The sequence below is a fragment of the Ovis aries genome, chromosome 18 (genome assembly GCF_016772045.2).
Source record: "Ovis aries strain OAR_USU_Benz2616 breed Rambouillet chromosome 18, ARS-UI_Ramb_v3.0, whole genome shotgun sequence".
In the NCBI taxonomy this organism is placed as follows: Eukaryota; Metazoa; Chordata; class Mammalia; order Artiodactyla; family Bovidae; genus Ovis; species Ovis aries.
In genome coordinates, this window is record NC_056071.1 from 62770908 (window position 1) to 62792709 (window position 21802).

Consider the following 21802-nt stretch of genomic DNA (forward strand, 5'->3'; position numbering starts at 1 on the left):
TTGTTCTAAAATTTTTAAAGTTTATTTAGAAGAAAATACACAAAAGCATACAGACTATATGTTTCCACTGATGTGACGTTCAATAGGCAAAACTGGGCTTCCCAGGTGGTCCAGGGATTAAGACTCCACCTGCCGATGAAGCAGACACGGGTTTGATCCCTGATCTGGGAAGATGCTGTGGGGCAACTAAGCCCATGCGCCAGAACCACTGAGCCAAGGGCCCTCGAGCCCATGCTCCCCAACAAGAGGAGCCCCGGAAACGAGAAGCTCATGCAGCACAATGAAGAGCAGCCCCCATTCGCCACAACTAGAGAAAAGCCTGTGCACCGCAGCAGACCCAGCACCACCAAACACAAATACATAAAATCATAGATTTAAAAAAAAGAATAGGCAGAAACAATCAGTGGGGCTGGTGGTCAGAATAGCGGCTTCCTTTGGGGGTGCTAAGAAGCCCAGTGGAGGCCGGAAGTGAGTGGTCAGCATTTGGACCAGGTGGGGGGTCACACAAGTGTAGACGACTGTGAAAATTCCTGGGGCTGTACTCTGAAAATGTTTGCATTTAATATATGTCACATTTGAATTAAAAAGTGAACACAAGAGGAAATAGTTACAACAGAAAAGCCAGACATCACCATCAAGAAATTTCTGAACAGTCACGATGAAGAGAAAAATGCCAAAAGCGTCCAAGAAGAGACAGAAAAGATACTGCCTATAAAAGAACCCGAGTCAGCCTGGCCACAGACTGCTCAGCAACACTGCAGAGGAAGTCCTAGAGCAGCTGCTGTGCCCACCCCTTTGGGCCTCTCCCACCTCAGGGCACTCCTCACCCACCCAGCGTGCTCAGACCAGGCCAGCTTTGCCCACACAGCTAAGTCTGAGCCCCTCCTCCGGCCGCCCCACAATGCCTGCCCCACAATACCCGCCCCAGCCATATCCTGCCCCCCCCCGCCACATCCCTCACCTTACGTGCCTTCCCCATCTCTCTCCAAACCCCTCATGCCAAGCCCAAGCATCACCTCCTCCAGAAGCTGCTGGATCTGTGAGCCTGAGCTGGAGGCTCACCTCTCTTGCACTCTCCTCCCGCAGCAGTGGTCACGATAGAGTAGAAAAGAACTTTGTATCTGATTACAAGTTAACTGGGTCTTCTCAGGTGGCGCTAGAGGTCAAGAACCCGCCTGCCAAGGCAGGAGATATAAGAGGTGCAGTTTCAGTCCCTGGGTCAGGAAGATCCCCTGGAGGAGAAATTAGCAACCCACCCCAATATTCTTGTCGGGAAAATCTCATGGACAGAGGAGCCTGGTGGGTTACAGCCCATAGGGTCACAGAGTCGGGCACGACTGAACTGACTTAGCACGCACGCGTGCACAAGTTAACCACAAAAGGGATGATACCTGTCCGCTTAAATGATACACGACGGCCCATCTCTAGGAACCCTGCTTCCAAGGTAATGCGAGTTAAGCTAAAAGACTTTTGCTCAGCTCACAGGAAACCTCCTGATCAGGCCCACCAGTGAATGGCTGCAGGAGGGAAGAAAGGAACACGTCCCCTCCAGCATCTGGCGGAAACCAGGACTTTAGCTCTCCTGTTTCAGTATGAGAGAAGCCTGAAGGGACCTTCCTGGTGGTCCAGTGGTTAAGAATCCACCTTGCAATGCAGGGGACGTGGGCTTGATCCCTGGTCAGGGAACTAAGATTGCACGGAACGCGGAACAACTGAGCACTTGTGCCTGAACTAGAGAGTCCATGGGCCTTAATGAAAGGTCTGTAGGATGCCACGAGAATCCCACATGCTGCCCCTAAGACCCAACACAGCCAGAAAATAAAAAAGAAGGAAAAGAAGCCTGAACTCTAGCTCAGGGAAGATGGTTCTCTGGGACACAAATCCACCACCTTCTTGGTGTGCTGGCTGTCCAAAGTAATTGCTATTCTTTGCCCCAGCAGCTCATCTCCCATTTATTGGCCTGTCCTGCAGCAGGGAGTAAGACTCAGCAACAGTGACCTTTGGGGTCTCTGTCTTTTCCGCTCTGCGCAAGGGGCGGCACAGCCTCTGGACACAGGCAGACCCAGCTGGGGTGGCAGCTCTGCCTCTCACCTGCAGGGTGACCTGGGACAAGCCTCACCTCCCAGCCTCGGTTTCCCCATCTGTAAAGTGGGGATAGCTACTCCATGGCTATAGGTGGGAACCTGTGTGGGAAGCACCCAAGACCTCACCTGGCACCTCGTAGACCCTCCGTGGGCAGCACCCGTCAGCTGGGAGAGCCAGGCTGCTCACGGAACTGGCAGAAGCCTCCTCCTGGGGCCCTCGGCATTCTGGGCAGGGAGCCAGGCCGCAGGGACTGCTGTAGAGATTTAATTTATGACACCTTCCTGATTCGGTGGTTTCAGACACATGCGGCTGAAGGATAAAAATAAAACCCTTGGAGACGTCTGCCCTGATTCAGCAGGGGGAGGGTTCCAACCACACACAAACCAGCCCCATCAGACACACAAACGAGCCCTATCAGGGTGGACAGATGCTTGGGACTTGGGAGGGAGTGCCAGTCCCTCCGGCCTGAGTCAACTCAGAACCAGAAGTCAGAGTCTGCCCCAGGCCACGGCGGTGCCTCCCAGGAGCCGATAACAAACACCTTGCCACCTCGGGACAGCTGAGGAAATGGGCTTGGTGCAGCAGAGACATGAGCTCTGGCCCACGCCTGTACGGCTTGTGTACGCTCCACGGGGATGAGGCTTCTAATCGAAGGTCTGGAAGGTTCTTGATCTCCAGGGCCAGATCCTCAGCCCAGGCTCAGTTGTGACAGGTTGGCAGCCAGGTGCGGGGGCAGCCCAGGGAGTCCTCTCCTGTCTCCATCCACACCTGTCTGTGTGTCCTGTTTGGGTCTCTCTGCAGGGCTCACCTGCTCTCGGAGCTGACAGCCTGCAGAGATGCCTTCTGAAGAGAAGAGAGAAGAGAAGAGAATTCGCTCAGTCGTGTCCGACTCTTTGCGACCCCATGGACTGTAGCCCACCAGGCTCCTTGGTCCACGGGATTTTCCAGGCATGAATACTGGAGTGGGTTGCCATTTCCTTCTCCAGGGGGTCTTCCCGACCCAGGGATCGGGCCCAGGTCTCCCACATCGTAGGCAGACGCTTTACCGTCCAAGCTACCAGGGAAGCTGGTAGCTCTGAAGGTCAGATCTTATTCAGGGCCTGAGGCCTCTAAATGCCTTTGAAAAGGAGAGAAGGGGGCAGGGCCCAGCCTCTGAGACAACGACAGAGCCCTTGATGATAGGACATAAACCGGTTAGAACCAACTGGGTCCAAGATGGTGGAAGATTCAACTTCCAGAGGACCTTGAGCCTCCTTATACGCTTATTGTGGCTCTTATCTACACGGCATGGCCAGGGGCATCCTGACGGTCCAGAGGCCGGGCATAAAAGGCCAAAAAGTGAGCAGTGGCCCAATTCCTAAAAGTCTCTGTCCCCTTTCCAAAATAGTTGGAATAAACCTCCGACTCGCTGTTGTTGTTTAGTCACTAAGTCGTGTCCGACTCTTGCGACCCCATGGCCTGAAGCCCACCAGGCTCCTCTGTCCATGAGATTTCCTAGACAAGGACACTGTAGTGGGTTGCCATTTCCTTCTCCAGGGGGTCTTCCCAACCCAGGGATCAAACCCAGGTCTCCTGCATTGACAGGTAGATTCTTTACCACTGAGCCACCTGGGAAGCTTCCTGCTAATTATCCAGCTTATAAAAAACTAACCAGCCCACTTTCCGGGGCCTCTTGCCTTCTGAGATGGCCCACACTCCGTGGTTTGTGTTTCTCCCAAGGCCCATCTTGCTCTTTGAGACGGATCGCTTTCTGTCTATGGAATGTGTATCTCTCTAAATGCACTTACCACTTTGTCTCACACTGAATTCTTTCCGTGACAAAACATAAAGACGCTGGGCTTCATTCAGTCCTGATACCAGGTATGCGATTTTAACTAAAGGACTGTGGGCTCAAGCCCCTCTCTGGGCTTTGGCTGGATGCAAACTCCAAGATGAGCCGCGAGGTCCACTGCCAGCGCCACCCAACAGGAACACCTTCCGAGCTGGGCCTGCAGCTGGGGGTCGCGATGCTTCCCCCCAACAACACACCCACCTGCAGACTGCAGAAGTCAGTGTCAACCAGTCAGGCCCCCGCAGGCTCTGCTGAGGCTGGGACCACCCCCACTGGGGTAGAGTGGCTTTGAAGAGAACTTTCTAGCATTCAACAGAGTGGGGGTAACGGTGGAATTGGAGGCAGAGTGGCTGGGCCCCCATGCACACAGGCAGACCTCAAACCCTGAGTGTGGGAGAGCACTCTCCTTAGGGGTTTCTCCAGGGCCTATCTGCAGCTCAACATGGTTGGTTTTCAGAGGTCAATCAATGTTTGCGGCCCACACAAATCCAAAGAGTCCCCAAGGCCTCAGACATGTCCCTAAAAAAGGTCAAGACCTACAGGCCAGCCATTGGCCTCTGACATTGCCCTCACTCCCAGGACATCCTCCTGAATCTGAACCCCATGCCCACACCCAGGGCACCCCATCACCACCACCCAAACAGCCCAGGCAATGTGTCATCAGCTGTGAAGAGTTTAGACATGGGCCACCTTGCGCCTAGCAGCTGGCCTCACCCACAGTGTGAAGATGGGCTGGAAACGTGAAATGCCTGTTGTCGGCGTGGCAGGAAGAGGACCGGAAAAGGAGGCGAAGTTTCTTATGCCAAACCTGTAAAAATAAAACGTATTTAGATTCATTGCTAGAGACGTGTCTGCCTAAATACGCCCACACCAGAGAGTGTTCTGATCAACCTCTCTACGTGTGCCAAGAGTTCCCGTGTCGGTGTGTCCCTGCGTGTCCTGGTGAATGTGTATCTCTGAGTGCATCTGGGAGCCTGGCATCTTGCTGGGGGTGTGTGTGTGTGTGTGTCTGTGTCTGTGTCTATGTCCTTGCATAAGCGAATGCTCTGGAGAAGGGCTGGAAGGATGTTCTCCAAGAGCAGAGGGCTGGGATCACTTCCGGGAGGAGGGGCTGTGGTTCCAGGATTGTTATTTTAATGCTTCTGCCCTGAATTTTACAAAAGCAGATCAGGTGAAACGATAAAAAGTATCTATATGCCTTGGAGAAGGAAAGGGCAACCCATTCCAGTATTCTTGCCTGGAAAATCCCGTGGACAGAGGAGCCTGGTTGGCTACAATCCATGGGATCCCAGAATTGGACACAGCTTAGGGACTAAACAACAACATGTTATATATGAAAGTTTTTAAGAATAAATCCTAAGAGTTCTCATCACAAGGGAAAGATTTTTTTCTATTTCTTTAATTTTGCATCTTTATGAGAGAATAGATGTTTATTTCATGATGTAAGTCAAATCATTATACAATACTGTATGTCAGTTATATCTCAATACAATTGAAATAAAACATTTAAAAAAATCTATATGGGCTAAATGTTGCCAGCCTTTTCAGTAAACAAAGAATCTCAGTGCTTGGTCATGTCTGGCTCTTTCTATTCATGGGATTCTCCTGGAGCGGGTGGCCATTTCCTCTTCCAGGGGATCTTCCCAGACCAGGAATGGAACCCATGTCTCTAATGTCTCCTCTGTTGTCAGGTAGATTCTTTCCAACTAGTGCCAACTGAGAAGCCCCTGACAAGGGATGTTGCCCACCGTTAAGCGATCCACCCAGGCAGCCGCCATCCAATGCACCTTGAGGGGATTCAAGATAGAGAAAACTGGATACTGGCCTGAGGTAGTCAAGATGCGTATCAAAGGAATAATCTCATTGGGCCCAGACTGCTGCACCTTCCTATACACAGAAAGGCACTAAAATCATTAACTTGGGATGCCTGGTTTTTGTTACTAGCAGTAATCTTTTGATGTTCGACTACATTTTTATTTTCACAAATAAAATCTGAAAATAAAATTTTCACATTAAAAATTTTCATTTTTATTTCTTTTATTTCTATTTTATTTTAAAAACTCCTATATAGCCTGGCTTCTCCCTTACCCCTTTGGAACAGTTCCTTGGGGCTATCTGAGGCTATAATGCATAATTACATATATTATTTATATTCGTTATATGCACAATACATTTATTATATATATTTTTATATATAATTATATCGTATAATTGAGAGGCACTGAGTTATCTCCCATGCTATAAAACATAATCCTCAACCTTTAGGTTTTGTATTTTTTTCAGCTGTCATCTAATTGAATGTTTCAAAGCCAGGGCTGAAAAAAAAAAAAAAAAAAGCCAGGGCTGAGGCTCGCCCTTCTTCACCCCCAAGGCCCGCCTGCACCCCCACACTGGTCGGAAAGGCAACCGGCCTCCCCTGCTCTCGCTGGGTCATCATGGACCCTGGCCTTTGCCCCTGCACCGAGGCAACCCAGCCCTGGCCCTGCCTGGAACCTTTGTCCTTTCCTCGCCGGCTCCTCACCTGGGGTCTTCCCTGCGGGGAGGGCCCCCCATCCTACCTTCCCACAGGCAAGCAGCCAGAGGTAAGAAGGCTCCAGAGGGCAGAGTCCCTGGTGTGGTGCATAGCTGGGGAGTAGGCGAAGGGGTAGAAGGGTAGGGGTACTGGTGGGGGAGGAGGGTGCTGCAGGAAGAGAGAAAATTTGCTTTGGGGGCCCCTCTCCCCATCTGCTTGACTGGGGCCTGGAGAGCTGAGGGCCCTGAGCATGTCCCAGGGAGGGGCCTCTGGTCCCCTTCCCCCACGTGAGGACAGATGGGCCGGCAGAAAAGTGGTGAAAACAGGAATGTCAAAACAATGGCCACGAGTTTGAGCAAACTCCAGGAGACAGTGAAGGGCAGGGAACCCTGGCGTGCTGCAGTCCGCGAGGTCCCAAAGAGTCGGGTGCAGCTTAGCGACTGAATCACAACAGGAATCCATTCAAGAGTGAATCCCCCATCACCGTTTCTTCTTGGGCCCCTGCTCCCGGGGCCAGCTCCGTAGGGGCTGAAACAGGGACACCCGCACTTCAGCAAAGAGCAAAGGGGGCGGCACCTGGGACCTTGAAGGAGACAAGCGCACCCAGCAAGCCCGTCAATGGCTGAATCAGGGGAGGTGGTCAAGCCTCCGGGTGGCCCTGCCAGAGAAGCTGAGTTTGCCCCGTCACCAGCGGAGCACAGGAATGGCCTGCTTGAGGAGGCAAGAGCAGCAAGCATGACTAGTAGAACCAAGAGTTGTGCTGAGTTCGTCAGCCCTGGGCCCTGGCTCACTCAGCCCTCCCTGCCTCCCTGGCATGGACTGTGGGTCTCAAGCCCCATTCCCGGATTTGCTGACCCTTGCTCTGTTCATCTCTCTGCCACAGGGAGAGACTTGGAGAGATTTACTCAGGAGTCAGCACAGGGTCTCGCTGTGGTGGACGGAAGGCCCAGAGCTCACGTCCTGCACCTGCTCCAAAAGGAGTCTCCAGGGCTCGATAGCAGACTGCCTCTATCATCCAGCCGCCGCCCATGGCGGGCCCTGAACACCCTCCAATGCCAAGCCTTTGCTCTGGCGGTTCCCTTTGCCTAGAATACCCTCACTTCGATCCGGTCAAAGTCCCCTTGACCTGTCTGAGGCCAATCCCTTGTTGAAGCTTCCCTAGACCCCTACCTGGAGCCGGGCTCTCCTTGGCCTGGACAGGTCAGCTCATCTCTGGGTCCTCAGTGCCTACATGGGGTATACAGCAGTTGCCTAATAGGTGCTGGCTGAGTGCATTTCTCATCCACTACCTGAATGAAGACTTGGTCTGCACTTGGAGCCTCAGTCTCCCATCTGTGGAAGGGATCTTGGGAAAAAGAGGCATGGTCTGTCCCTCCAGGAGAGACTTCAGGACTACCAAGAAGCCCAGGGGCTGAGACACCAGCCCGGAGATTTCGACGTGGGGACTCTAGAGTAGAACGGCGGAATGTTTCCCCACATCAAAACAAAGCCCAGGGCTGCCCTGGTAAAGGGTCAGTGGTAAAGAATCCACCTGCCAAGGCAGGAGACACGGGTTTGATCCCTGATCCGGGAAGATCCCACGTGCTGAGGGGCAACTGAGCCTGTGCGTCACAACGACCGAGCCCGTGCCCCGCTGTTACCGAATCCCGCGCAGCCTAGAGCCCACGCTCCACAACAAAAAGGGGCCACCGCAACGAGAAGCCTGCACACTACATGAGAAAGGAGCTCCCGCTCGCCGCAACCAGAGAAGAGCCCACGCAGCATGGAGGCCCGGCATGGCCATGGATAAATGAACAAAACTATTATTAATAAAAAAAAAGCCAAGCCCAGGGGCACCTTGCACGTCTCACCTCCTGAGCATCTACCCCGAACCGCAGGGGAGGAGAGCAGAGTCCTGGACACCAAGGGCAGGCAGGGAGCAGACTCGGTGACCTGGGCGGAACAGGAGCGGGTGTGGCGGGGCAGGGCCCTGGGACTCCAGGAGGCAACAGAAGGCACGGGTGTGGGGAGAGCCGAGGATGCTGCTAGGGGCATTTATAAACAGCCAAGCCAAGCCGCAGACACCAGCGACCAGTGAGATGAACTCCCTGACGTCCTCTGCTGTCCTGATTTCCACTTTCAGAGCAGCTGCCAACAATGGAGTTGAGTCAGGTCACCTTCTCCTACAAAAAATAAAAAATAAAAACAAACCCAGAATGGGTCAAGTTCCCTCAACCAAGACTCACTATTAACTAATCACATGCCATGTGCCAGGCCCCAGGGGAGGCGGGTACAATCCTTATTGTTGGTGTTGTTGTTTTAAAAATATATATTTTTTGGCTGCTCTGAGTCTTAGTTGTGGCCTGTGAGCTCTAGTTCCCCGACCAGGGATCGAACTAGGGCCCCCTGCATTGGGAGCTCTAGAGTCCTCTAGCCGCTGGACCACCAGGGAAGCCCCCCTGTTGTTGTTATTGTTATTAGTACAATAACATAAGTTTGAAAGTATGAGTCGCTCAGTCGCGTCCGACCCTTTGGGACCCCATGGACTGTAGCCCGCCAGGCTCCTCTGTCCATGGGATTCTCCAGGCAAGAATACTGGAGTGGGTTGCCATTCCCTTCTCCAGGGAATCTTCCTGACCCAGGGATCGAACCTGGGCCTCCGGTATTGCAGGCAAATTCTTTACCATCTGAGTCACCAGGGAAGCCCCATAATAACATATGGATAACATAATAATGTTGAGTGAAAGAAGCCCGACCCAAGAGAGCACTGACTGTGTGATTCCATTGATATAAAGTGCAAAAAGCAGGGGAAATTAATCTATGGTGGTAAAAGTCAGAATAGCATTTGCTCTTGCTGGACTTTTGGGGCTGAAATGTACTTTAACTTGATTGGTGTGGAATCACAGCGTGGACATGTGGGAGAATTCATCTGACCGCTCACTTAAGATTTTACACTTTAATCTAAATACACCAATAAAGCTAACATAATAACAGTATAGAAAACACTGATGCTCGTTTCCGTTTTTGAGCCCCTTCCAGGGCTGGCAGGCAGGACTGTCTCCACCAATGACTCCTCGCTACCCAGCATAGGGGAGCTGCCTGGCAACGACTCTCCGTTCGTCTTCACAACTTCTACAACCATGGAGACTGCAGTTGGGTGGACGTGGGCCTTGTCTGAGTCCAGCGCTCTTCTCAGGAAGCTCTGTGGCCACTGCCGCCCTAGGAAGGGTGGCAGAGACCCGGGTCCGACGATGGAGTCTGGGCTTCCAGTGGCCTGGTACCCCCGCCTGCCCGGTCAGGCTGCAGGGGCCCAGAGGAGAGGAGGACTCATGCTTCCAGGAGGAGGTGATGTTCAGGCTGAGCGTTCAGACCAGTGGTGAGGTTTATTTTCCATTTTTATTTTATGGTTAATATTTATTTTTATTTATTTACTTAGTTGGTGGCACAGGTCTTACTTGCTGCATGTGGGATCTAGGTCCCTGACCGAGGACGCTGACCAGGGATTGAACCCGGGGCCCCTGCATTGGGAACTTCTGGGAAATCCGGGGTCCTGAGAACCTTCCAGAAGGCCTTAATAAGATGTTATCAAACGGGATTTGTTTGGAGCTAGTGTCAGCCACACCCAGATGCACAGAAGAGGTTGGAGAAAGAGGGGCACCAAGGCAGGATGATGTTACCCCCTCTCTCCACTACCCCACCCCCCCAGCCCCACACCGACACGGAGCTTTGTGTGCCTGGAATCCAGGCGACACACCAGCACTGCTCCACCCAAGCGGCTCCTGCTGTGATCACTGGCAAGGACACGGGACACCTCCTCCAACAGGCCCCAGAGAGGACAGGGAGTCTGTTGGCAGCCCCAGCAAGGACTTATGGTTCAGAGGGAAAATTGAAAAAAAATCAAGATGCCCTTGAAGTCCATCTGGGGCGTGACCACTGGGACTGTGGGATAGGAAAGAGTTTTGTTTTGATCTGAAAGCTTTTGTTTTGATTTAAGATCCATGACACGTTCGACACAGTGTTGTTGCTGTTGTGTTAGTCATTCAGTCATGTTCCTACTCTTTGTGACCCCATGGACTGTAGCCCAACAGGCTCCTCTGTCCATGCAATTCTCCAGGCAAAAATACTGGAGTGGCTTGCCATTTCCTTCTCCAGGAATTCTTCCCTACCCAAGGATCGAACCCTGGTCTCCTGCATTGCCGGCAGATTCTGTACCATCTGAGCCACTAGGGAAGCCCATTCTACACCTGTATATGGTATAAATTGAAGTGTTTATCCTGATATTTGTTTTCATTTAAAATTATATTGTGATAAGGATGGGGAGAGAAGGAAGGAGAAAGGAAAGACATAATAGTGTCATCGCTGGACTTTCCTGATGGTCCAGTGGCTAAGACTCCAAACTCCCAACAGGGTGCCTGGGTTTGATCCCTGGTCAGGGAACGAGATCCCACATGCTGCAAGTAACAGCTTGCATGAGTGAAAGTCGCTCAGTCATGTCTGACTCTTTTCAACCCCAAGGACTATACAGTCCATTGAATTATCTAGGCCAGAATACTGGAGTGGGTAGCCTTTCCCTTCTCCAGGGGATCTTCCCAACCCAGGGATCGAACCCACGTCTCCTGCACTGCAGGCAGATTCTTTACCAACTGAGCTATCAGGGAAGAGTTTGAATGCTGCAACTGAAAAACCCTACATGCGGCAACTTAGACCTGGCGAAGCCAAATAACTAACTAAATAAAAATTGTAAATGTCATCATTATTCATAGCTGGGAGTCAATAGATCTCCTTAGAGAAATAAAGGATTAGTGTGTTATATACATTTACAGAGGTAATCACATGTACACAGCTACAAAATTTCCAAAATATCAGAAGAAACGCTTGCACTTAAATTAAGCAAATATTTTATAAACTACAAAAATAGAAAACATAAAATAAGATGACTTCATTGAATCTAAGATGCATCACATCAATATATAAACTCATCTGGAAAGGGACATGGCTGTCAAGATAGTTCACATTCAACTCTAAGCTGGAGGTAAAAGTGACTCCCAAACTGGAAGACTCAGAAAGAATGCAAATAAAAGGAAGGTGCAAGGCATAACAAGCAAATGCAAACAAACAGAAAGCAGGGGTCAAGTTCAAGGCAAAATGTTAAATGGGTCAAGAGGCGCATCTTATAATGAGAAAGAGTGCGAGTCCCAGTGAAGATACCACATATCTAATAGGCACAAAACTGCATTCATGAATAATCCGGCATCAAGCAACACAGAGTCCGCATTCATACAATAAAAGAAATAAAAGGGGAAAGAGTAAAATGAACACCAGTAGCAGGAAATTTTAATTCATCTCACACAGATACATGACAAAAAATTAAGACTAAAGAAGACAATAATGTAATTATTAAGAAAGATTTAATTTATATAAAACTGTGCTTTAAAACCAGGCTGCTGCTTTGCAAATGGACATCTGAACATTCACAAAGCCTGACCACATGTTAGACCACATTTCTGAAAAAAACAATACAGTCCAAAAAGTAAATATAAACCAGACAACATTCTCCAATCACAATGTAAATAGAAGTAGAAATTATAACCAAACTACAAAACAAAAAGGTGTTACTACCTATAAAATTTAAAACCCTCAAATTGTTCTTACAAAATAAAATCAGGTCAAAATTTTGGAATATCTAGAAAACAATTATAATTGAAACACTGCCTATGAGAACCTAAGAACCTACAGCTAAATGAGTACTCAGAGGGAAACTCATAGCTTTAAATACTTCTTTTTATATTTTAAACTTATTTTTAATGGAAAAATAATTGCTTTACAATATTGTGTTGGTTTCTGCCATACAGCAACATGAATCAGCCATAGGTATACATATGTTTAAATATTTCTATTAAGAAAGATGAACAGAAATTAATGAACTAAGCATCTAACTCACGCTAGAGGTTAAAAAACACCACTACCAACAAAGTCCCAATAGAAATAGAAGGACAGAAATAAAGATAAAAGTGTAAAATGATTTTGAAGAAAAAAAAACCAGTAGAACTACTTCAAGTAAAATAAATCCAGTAGAAATAATTTTTTCTTAATTGAAAATAGGAATTCCCTGGCAGTCCAGGGGTTAGAAATGGAGGCTGTCACTGCAGAGGGCCCGAGGTTTAAGTCCTGATCAGGGAACTAAGATCCCACATGAGCGAAAACAGCTTAAATCAGTAGTTGATCTAGTCAAGAAAAGATAGGAATAAAGCACAAAAGCACTACAGAGGGTGATTAAGTGGAGATAAATTGTTCACTGCACATGTTCTGGTGCCTTTGCGTGTGTGCTAAGTCCATCTCAGTCGTGTCAGACTCTGCGACCCCATGGACTGCAGCCCACCAGGCTCCTCTGTCCATGGGATTCTCCAGGCAAGAGTACTGGCGTGGTTGCCATGCCCTCCTCCAGGGGATCTTCCTGACCCAGGGTTGTAACCTGCGTCTCTTACGTCTCCTACATCTGCAGGTGGTTCTTTACACTAGGGCCACCTTGGCGACTTCAGAGCTACCCTTTTGCCTGGAGACAGGCCACAGTGAGACAACTCAGCAACGATCAATTTTTGTGTTGTGTTTTGGCAAAGGCGTTGCTCCCACTGGGGTGAGTGGCCTCTGCAGCAGAACAAGCCAAGCTTTGCCTTGCGCTTTCCTTAGTTTTGATTCTCAAACGCTGCCTGCCGTTTTCACAGGATGAATACTGAGTACAGAGAATCCTCCCTTGGATGCTTTCTAAGGAACATCTTCCTTACCCTGGGGCCGCCTGACAGGTTGAGGCCAGTCACTGGTCCCCCTGCGTAACCAGTCATTGGTCCGGATGGGGGTTCAGAGGGGTCAGAGGAGACAGCCGTTTTCCCAGCCCTCACAAGACACCACTCCCCTGGAAGGGGCTTCCCTGTCTGCATCTCCTCCCAGTCAGTTGCCAGTGGGCCAACTTCAGCCCTTAAGACTCTTGAGAGTCCCTTGGACTACAAGGAGATCCAACCTAAAGGAGATCAGTCCTGGGTGTTCATTGGAAGGACTGATGCTGAAGCTGAAACTCCAATACTTTGGCCACGTGATGCGAAGAGCTGACTCATTTGAGAAGACCCTGATGCTGGGAAAGATTGAAGGCGGGAGGAGAAGGGGACACACGATGAGATGGTTGGATTGGCATCACCGACTCAATGGATATGGGTTTGGGTAGACTCTGGCAGTTGGTGATGGACAGGGAGGCCGGGCGTCTGCAGTTCATGGGGTTGCAAAGAGTCAGACACGACTGAGCAACTGAACAGCAAAACTTTAGCCCTTTACTTCGCCTTCAAGGAGCCCCCCTCCCCCTCAACCAGCCTGAGGCCCTGGCTGGGGAAGGACCCCTTCATTTTCATTTTCCCTGTAAATGAAAATGTGACAGTCGCTCAGTCAAGTCCGACTCTTTCCAACTGTTCAGTCCATGGAATTCTCCAGGCCAGAATACTGGAGTGAGTAGCCTTTCCTTTTTCCAGGGGATCTTCCCAACCCAGGGATCGGACCCAGGTCTCCCCGCATTGCAGGCGGATTCTTTACCAGCTGAGCCGGAAGAAACCTCCCCAAATAAGGATGCTTCCAGAAGAGGAAAGCGCAGAGACCTGGGGAGCCCCAGGGAGTCTAGCCATGGGGCTTCAGGGAAGGCTTCCTAGAGGAGGCGGCGAGCACGACGCTGAGACTCAGAAGTCCCAGACCTCGCAAAGGCGCAGGGTGAGTGTTAAGGGAGAGGACAGAGGACTTGTAATTCCAAAGGCCCCCATAGAACCCTACACTCCCACCCTCAGCGCCTTGGAACTCGGGCCCAGCAGAGCAGGGTTGCATAAGGGACACCCTGATAGACCACACGAGAGACGACCACTGTCCGTGGACGCCGGGCCGCCTCGGCCAACACACGAGTCAGAGTAAGTTCACAGAAATGGGTCATCTGGCCAAGTGGACGTCCGGAGAATGGCTGACGGTCAACCCGCGACCGGCCACACTAGTGAGTTCCCCGAAGTCCCGAGCCGCCCCTTTGCCGCCCCCTGCCGGCCGATCTGTCCGCGCCTCTCCTCACGGCAGAACTCGCGAACCGCCCGGGTCCCGGGGCGCGGCCAGCTCGGGGATTGGCCGCTCCGGGTCACGTGCCCACATCCCAAGCCAACCAGCGGAGGAGGCGGGGTCTCGCGTTGCGCCTCAGGCTGGGCGGGGCTGTGGGCGGGGCGACGCAGCAGTTAGTTCCGCCCCTCCCTGCGCCCCCGGGTTTCAGACGCCGGCACCCTGGAGCTGCAGCTCCCGCCTTTTCTTCCTCACTTGGCGACGGAGCAAGCTTTCCAGACTCATCAGTGGCTTTTTTGGGGGGATAAGGACACAAATCCTCGCTGGGACCCGAGCCCTGCGGCCTCCCGGCCTCACCCCTCCTCTTCCCCTCCCGCCCCTCCGCCCCAGCCATCCTGGCCTTCTGCCGCTCCGCCCCCTTGCCCCGGGCTTTGGCCCAGCCTGCGCCCCGGGCCTAGGCAGTCCTCCCCCGCCACTCCCCCTCCGCCTTCTCCAGCCCCCGTCTCTCCTCTGCTGCAGCTGCCCTCCCCACCCCACCCTCCCCAGCTCCGCGCAGCCGGCCAACTCCCAGATCAAGGCCCCGGGGGGAATTTGGCGCTCGCCGCCGCCTCCGGGGTCCACAGCCCCACCCCCCGTCATGTGATCAAGAACAGGCCTTACTTCCCCGGACTCCAGTGGCTCAGATCTGACCCCCACCACTGCCCTGAGGAACCCCAGATGCGGAGCCTTGAGTTCAAACCCAGCCCTCTAACGGACACATCTGTGGCCGCCCTGGGAGATCAGCCCATCGGTGTGCTTGCAAAACAGTGCAGCCTGCTTTGGGAGAACGCTGCTGATTTGCCAGCATGAGCTGGGGCTGCTTGGTGGACGTTGAACCTCCGCTGCCCTCCCTGCAAGGTCAGACACGTGAAAAGAGGTTCATTAGGGACTTATTAACATTCTCTGTTAGGCTCAAACTTCAGCACCATCTGATAGTGAAAAGAACCAGTCTTCAGCGTGAGTCGGGTCGCCCTGACCACATGGCCTTCTGCCTATCCTCAGCAGCAGCCCCGGGGGCCGTGGGGCTCACCACCATCTCAAGTCTGAACTCTGGCTCAGCTCTGCATCCTGTGTGACCTTGGGAAACTGATTTCAACTCTTTGATCCTCTGTTTTGTTTCTCCTTTTAAGTTTTATTTTCAATGAAGTTAGTAACAGGTACACATTTTTTAAGGACAAACAGAACTACAAGGCTTATAATGAAAAAATGGCAGTTTCCTGACCCCATCCCACCCCAGGTCCTCCCCTTAGAGGCAGATGTATGAGCTAGCTGTTTTTTCTGACTCTCACCTCTTTCTGTGTGATAGGCTTGTACTGACAATGATTGATTTTTCACTTTTAGATAGAATCCAATGGCAACCCACTCCAGTATTCTTGCCTAGAGAATCCCGTGGACAGAGGAGCCTGGTGGGCTGCTGTCCTTGGGGTCGCAAAGAGTCGGACACGACTGAAGCGACTCAGCACGCATGCGGCATTGGAGAAGGAAATGGCAACCCACTCCAGTATTCTTGCCTGGAGAATCCCAGGGACAGAGGAGCCTAGTGGGCTGCCGTCTGTGGGGTCGCACAGAGTCGGACACAACTGAAGCGACCTAGCAGCAGCAGCAGATAGAATCCAATGACTGCCTGCTGCTGAAAGATGAGGACCTGTTTCTGTTAGACCCTGACACGCCCACGCTTGTTCCCCTGCTCTGTCCTCCCAAGGCGATCATGGCCCTTTGGGTCTCTCTCACCTGTAACAGGTGCTGTCTCCTCAGGCCTGGTGTGAGCCTAGTATGACCTCCTGGATCCTAGAAACACTCACACAGTGCGTGGCCCATGGCGGGTGCTCAATAACGAAGGACAGGCCTTCGTTGATAAATACCATTGAATGGTTCAGGTATATTTTAAAATTTTTATTATAAGCAGTTTCAAACATCCACAAAAGTAGAGAGAACTCAACAGTCTGATGAATCAGCTACAGCTACGTCAACCCACAAGCCTAAGGGCACCCACTTAATGAGTTTTTCCTCCATCATTTCTTTCTAACATAATTGAAAATGGATTTGTATACCCCTAACCTTTTAATTTTAAAAAATTTTGTTTATTTACTTATGGTTGTGCTGGGTCTTCACTGCTGCACGCAGGCTTTCTCTTTGGAGGAAATCATAAGACTCAGATAAAAAGGCTTCAGTAAGTGGTGAGCTATACCATGTCCATAGATTGGAAAACAACATTATAAAGAGGTCTGCTCTCCCCTCGTGATATATGAGTTCAATGCCATCCCAGTTAAAACCTCAATGGGCTGTATCACAGAACTCTGCACTGGGCTTACTCCTGGGAGAAGGGAGGGTTGTGGTCAGGACAGGTCACAGCTTCTGGGATTCAGCAGTGTTTGAGTGGGGAGGGGCTCTGGGATCATTTTCAGGTGAAACTGGTCCATTGCTATTGGGCTTGTAAATTGATGCATCTCTTTGCGGGTAAAATTTCATATATCATGCTCTATGAAAACGCTCTAATTCTTTGACCCTGTAATTGCTCTCCTGAGAATAATCCAAAAGAAAAAAATGTAATTTATTCCTTACCAATGTTAAGCATCTGCCTGCAATGCTGAAGACCCAGGTTTGATCCCTGGGTCGGGAAGACCCCCTGGAGAAGGAAAAGGCAACCCACTCTAGTACTCTTGCCTGGAAAATTCCATCGACAGAGGAGCCTGGTAGGCTACAGTCCATGGGGTGGCAAAGAGTTGGACATGACTGAGCAACTTCACTTTCTTTCTTTCTAATGTTATTTTTATTAATAATACTGAAAACTGGGAGGAAAAAGCCCCTCAATATCCAACCATGCGGTTGGATTTCTGGCTCTGCCACTTACTAGCTACTTGACATCAGGCAAACCCCTCTTCTCTGGCTTTCCGTTCCCTCCTGCATGCAGTGGAGGAAATGGTGCCCAGCCCTTGGGATGACTGCAAGATACCTGGCACCCAGCCAGCAGCCCCCTGAAGCCTTTTTAGAGTAAGCACGTTTTGTGCTCCTGGGGAATGGCTCTCCAGAGGTTGATGCCACCAGGTGGGCTGGGCAGCCAGCCCAGGTGCCCTGGAGACAATGTCCCCATGGCCCCAAAGCCCCTCCATCCCCATTTTGCTCTGCTCCGTGCTTCTCTCCCCCCTTCAACCCCCGACCCAGCTTCCTGCACCCTAGCTCTGTTCTACCATCCACTTCCGATTCCCAAGCACTCACCTATGTGCTCCAGCCAGATCCAGCTGCCACAGCTTGCCCAAGCAGACGGCAGCACCTGGCCACAGCTCAGCACCTGCTCACACACCTGCTGGCCCTGGGCTAGCTCTGGCTTTGGCGCAGCTGCCCGCCCGCCCACTGTCACTCATGTCTGTTTGGATCAACTACCATTTTGGGCATTTCCTGTGCTCTGGCCGACTTGGTGACAGAGAGGTGACCCCTGGCCTCTGGGCTCGTGAATTCCTGGGTAAGTCAGTGAGCAGCCTCCGGGCTGGTGTCTGTCTGCCACGAGGATGGCCTCCATGGACAGCTGGGCCCACCCACCACAGAGGCCCCCGGTCTAAGAGCCGGGCCTGGCCCTGCTGAGGACTGCTCCTTGGTCTGCAGTCTCCACGCCCTGCATGCTGAGCCCCTGGATGCTATTGCGAAGTGACAGAAGGCCATGTAGGAACTAGCAGAATGGGTCACACTGGGACTTTTCTTTTTTGGATATTTTCCCTAGATATCACAGAATAAGTCCATTTCAACTCAGAGGAGACTTACCCAAGGTCACATGGAGTTACCAGCAGAGATAAATAGAAGCCTGGTATCTGACTGTGGGCTAGGGCTCACCCCCTCTGCCCCCTAGCTCCAAGCTAAGGTGCTTTACATAAGGAACTTCACTTCATTCTTACAACTGCCCTGAAAGCCAGGACTATTTTCCCACTGGGCTCAGAGAGGTTCTGTCCCTTGTCCAAGGTCACACAGCTACTCAGTAAGGAGTGACGAAGCAAGGGCTGCTCTGTTCTTCTTTAGTTTCTAGCTTGGGTTGCATTTAGGACTCAGCCACAGAAGTACAGCAGTTCTGAGCTGGATGGGGCGGACTCTGGAGAAGTCCAGCTCGTCTGTGGTCAAAGCCCAGCAGGATGCAGAGGCGAGCTGGAATCTGTTGGGAGGCACAGACAAGGTCCTCCATGCTACAAGGGGACAACAGTGGACACCCAGAACGTTCAGTCCTCAAAGCAGCAGCCCGTGAGAGACGTCTGCTGAGAACGTCCCGCAGAAGACGGAGTGAAGTCCAGCAGAGAACCTGGACACGGGAGAATGGACAAGGGAGAGCTGCGCCCTCGGCTGCACGCCCAGCACCTCCCGCTGGCCTCCCCCGCCTTGCGGAAAGGCGCCCCAAACGCCCAGCTGCTAGTACCAAAAATCTGGTAGGCCTCACTTTCCCTCATCTTTCATATCCAATTTGTCAGCAGTCCTGTGAGTCCTATGTCTGAAATACACTGATTTGACTCATGGTGCTCACTCAGTCCTGTCTGATTCTTGGCGACCCCATGAACTGTAGCCCACTAGGCTCCTCTGTCCGTGGGATTTCCAGGCAAGAATACTGGAGTGGGTTGCCATTTCCTCCTCAGGGGGTCTTCCTGACTCAGGGATCGAACCTGTGTCTCCGTCTCCTGCATCTCCTACACTGGCAGGTGGATTCCTTAGTACTGAGCCACCTAGGAAGTCCCCAATTTGACTACTCTTCACCATTTCCACTCCCTCAGCGGGGCAGCTCATCTTCCCTCTGTGGACTACTGCAGTAGCGTGCCCCTCCATTCCCTGCTTCTGAAACTGATTATCTTAGATTGGGACTTGAACCAATGTGCTGGAACTCGAACCCAGCCAAAACCCACAGTCTACCAACTGAGATCCCAGTCCTGGTTTCAAGAGCCAATGAATCTCAGGTTCTTGACGTCTCATCCTAGAAAGAATTCAGAAAGAGACAGAAGTGATAGGTAAGACATGGATGTATTCAGAGAGAACACACTCCATAGACGCAGTGTGGGCCATTGCAGAGGGCTAGTACATGTGAAATGTGGCCTGGTTCGTTTTTATGGGCGGGTAATTTCATAGGGTAATGAGTGGGAAGATTTTTCTAGCTATTTTGGGGAAGGGCTGGAAATTTCCAGGAACTGGGCCACCAGCCACTTTTTGGTCTTTTGATGGTGCCTTGGAACTGTCATGGCACTTCTGGGTGTGTCATTTAGCTTGCTGATTGTGGATCAAGGCCTAGTCGAAGGTGACTTGTCTGCCATCCTGGACCCATTTGATTGCAACTGGTTTATGCTGTGTTCTTGGGCTATGTTATTCTTTCAAAAATTGCGCCCTGCCCCCTTCCCGTTTCACTACCATTTGAACCCCTCAGCAATCTAGTCTCTACAGAGCAGTGGGAGTAAGTTTTTAGAAATGATTATATGAGATAATCATTTATATGCAGAGTACATCATGGGAAATGCCAGGCTAGATGAAGCACAAGCTGGAATCAAGATTGCCAGGAGAAAGATCAATAACCTCAGATATGCAGGTGACACCACCCTTATGGCAGAAAGCGAAGAGGAACTAAAGAGTCTCTTGATGAAGGTGAAAGAGGAGAGTGAAAACCTGGCTTAAAACTCAACATTCAAAAAATGAAGATCATGGCATCTGGTCCCATCAGTTCATGGCAAAGAGGTGGGAAAACAATGGAAACAGTGAGAAACTATTTTCTTGGGCTCCAAAGTCACTGCAGATGGTGACCACAGCCATGAAATTAAAAGACACTTGCTCCTTGGAAGAAAAGCTATGACAGTGTCTTAAAAAGCAGAAACATTTTAATACAATAAAAAACCTAGACAGTGTATTAAAAAGCAGAGACGTTACTTTGCCAACAAAGCTGTGGTTTTTTCAGTAGTCATGTACGGATGTGAGAGTTGGGACCGTAAAGAAGGCTGAGTGCTGAAGAATTGATGCTTTTGAACTGTGGTATTGGAGAAGACTCTGGAGAGTCCCTTGGACTGCAAGGAGATCAAACCAGTCAATCCTAAAGGTAATCAATCCTGAATATTCCTTGAAGGACTGATGCTAAAGCTGAAGCTCCAATACTTTGTCCACCTGATGCGAAGAGCTGACTCATTAGAAAAGACCCTGAGGCTGGGAAAGATTCAACACAGGAGAAGGGGATGACAGAGGTGAGATGGTTGGCTGGCATCATCGACTTGATGGACATGAGTTTGAGCAAGCTCTGGGAGATGGTGACAGACATGGCAGCCTGGCGTAACACAGTCTGTGGGGGTCACAGAATCAGACATGACTGAGCACCCAATCAACAACAAATGTGAGATAATATACGACTTAATACTCACTTCAAAACTGTCTGAGGAGCTGGAGGCTGAATGGGTGTATCAATACAGAATTATCCAAGGGACTTCCCTCGTGGTCCAGTGGGTTAAGACTCCAAGCTCTCACTGCTGAGGCCCAAGTTCAGTCCTGCTTGGGGAACTAGGATCCCACAAGCCATCGTTGTTCAGTCGCTCAGTCGTGTCCGACTCTATTACCCCGTGGACTGCAGCATGCCAGGCTTCCCTGTCCTTTACCATCTCCCAGAGCTTGCTCAAATTCATGTTCTTGGAATCGGTGATGCCATCCAAGCCATGCAGAGCAGTAAAAAAAAAAAAAAAAAAAAGAATAATGTACAAGAGAAGGACTAAAAGATTGGTGGTTTTGAAACAGGAAGGAAGGGGGCAGGGCACAACTTTTGAGAGAATGATATAGCCCAAGGATACAACATAAACCAGTTATAATCAAATGGGTGCAAGATGACAGAAAAGTCAACTTCAGTTCAGTTCAGTTCAGTCGCTCAGTCGTGTCTGACTCTTTGCGACCCCATGAGTCGCAGCATGCCAGGCCTCCCTGTCCATAACCAACTCCTGGAGTTCACTCAGACTCATGTCCATCGAGTCCGTGATGCCATCCAGCCATCTCATCCTCGGTCGTCCCCTTCTCCTCCTGCCCCCAATCCCTCCCAGCATCAGAGTCTTTTCCAATGAGTCAACTCTTCGCATGAGGTGGCCAAAGTACTGGAGTTTCAGCTTTAGCATCATTCCTTCCAAAAGAAATCCCAGGGCTGATCTCTTTCAGAATGGACTGGTTGGATCTCCTTGCAGTCCAAGGGACTCTCAAGAGTCTTCTCTAACACCACAGTTCAAAAGCATCAATTCTTTGGCCCTCAGCCTTCTTCACAGTCCAACTCTCACATCCATACATGACTACTGGAAAAACCATAGCCT

The 21802-nt window shown here is 50.7% G+C and overlaps 2 long non-coding RNA genes across 2 annotated transcripts; one reads left to right on the forward strand and one right to left on the reverse strand.

The window, feature by feature from the left end:
* LOC114109134 (uncharacterized) lies at positions 1-8891 on the reverse strand. Its single transcript, XR_009597273.1, has 4 exons — positions 8279-8891; positions 2211-4724; positions 1063-1175; positions 1-129 (listed from the first exon to the last, which is right to left on the reverse strand). It is a non-coding gene; the product is annotated as an uncharacterized LOC114109134 (long non-coding RNA).
* LOC132658138 (uncharacterized) lies at positions 6414-21204 on the forward strand. Its single transcript, XR_009597275.1, has 3 exons — positions 6414-6498; positions 9447-9783; positions 13922-21204. It is a non-coding gene; the product is annotated as an uncharacterized LOC132658138 (long non-coding RNA).
* Positions 21205-21802: the final 598 nt, after the last annotated feature.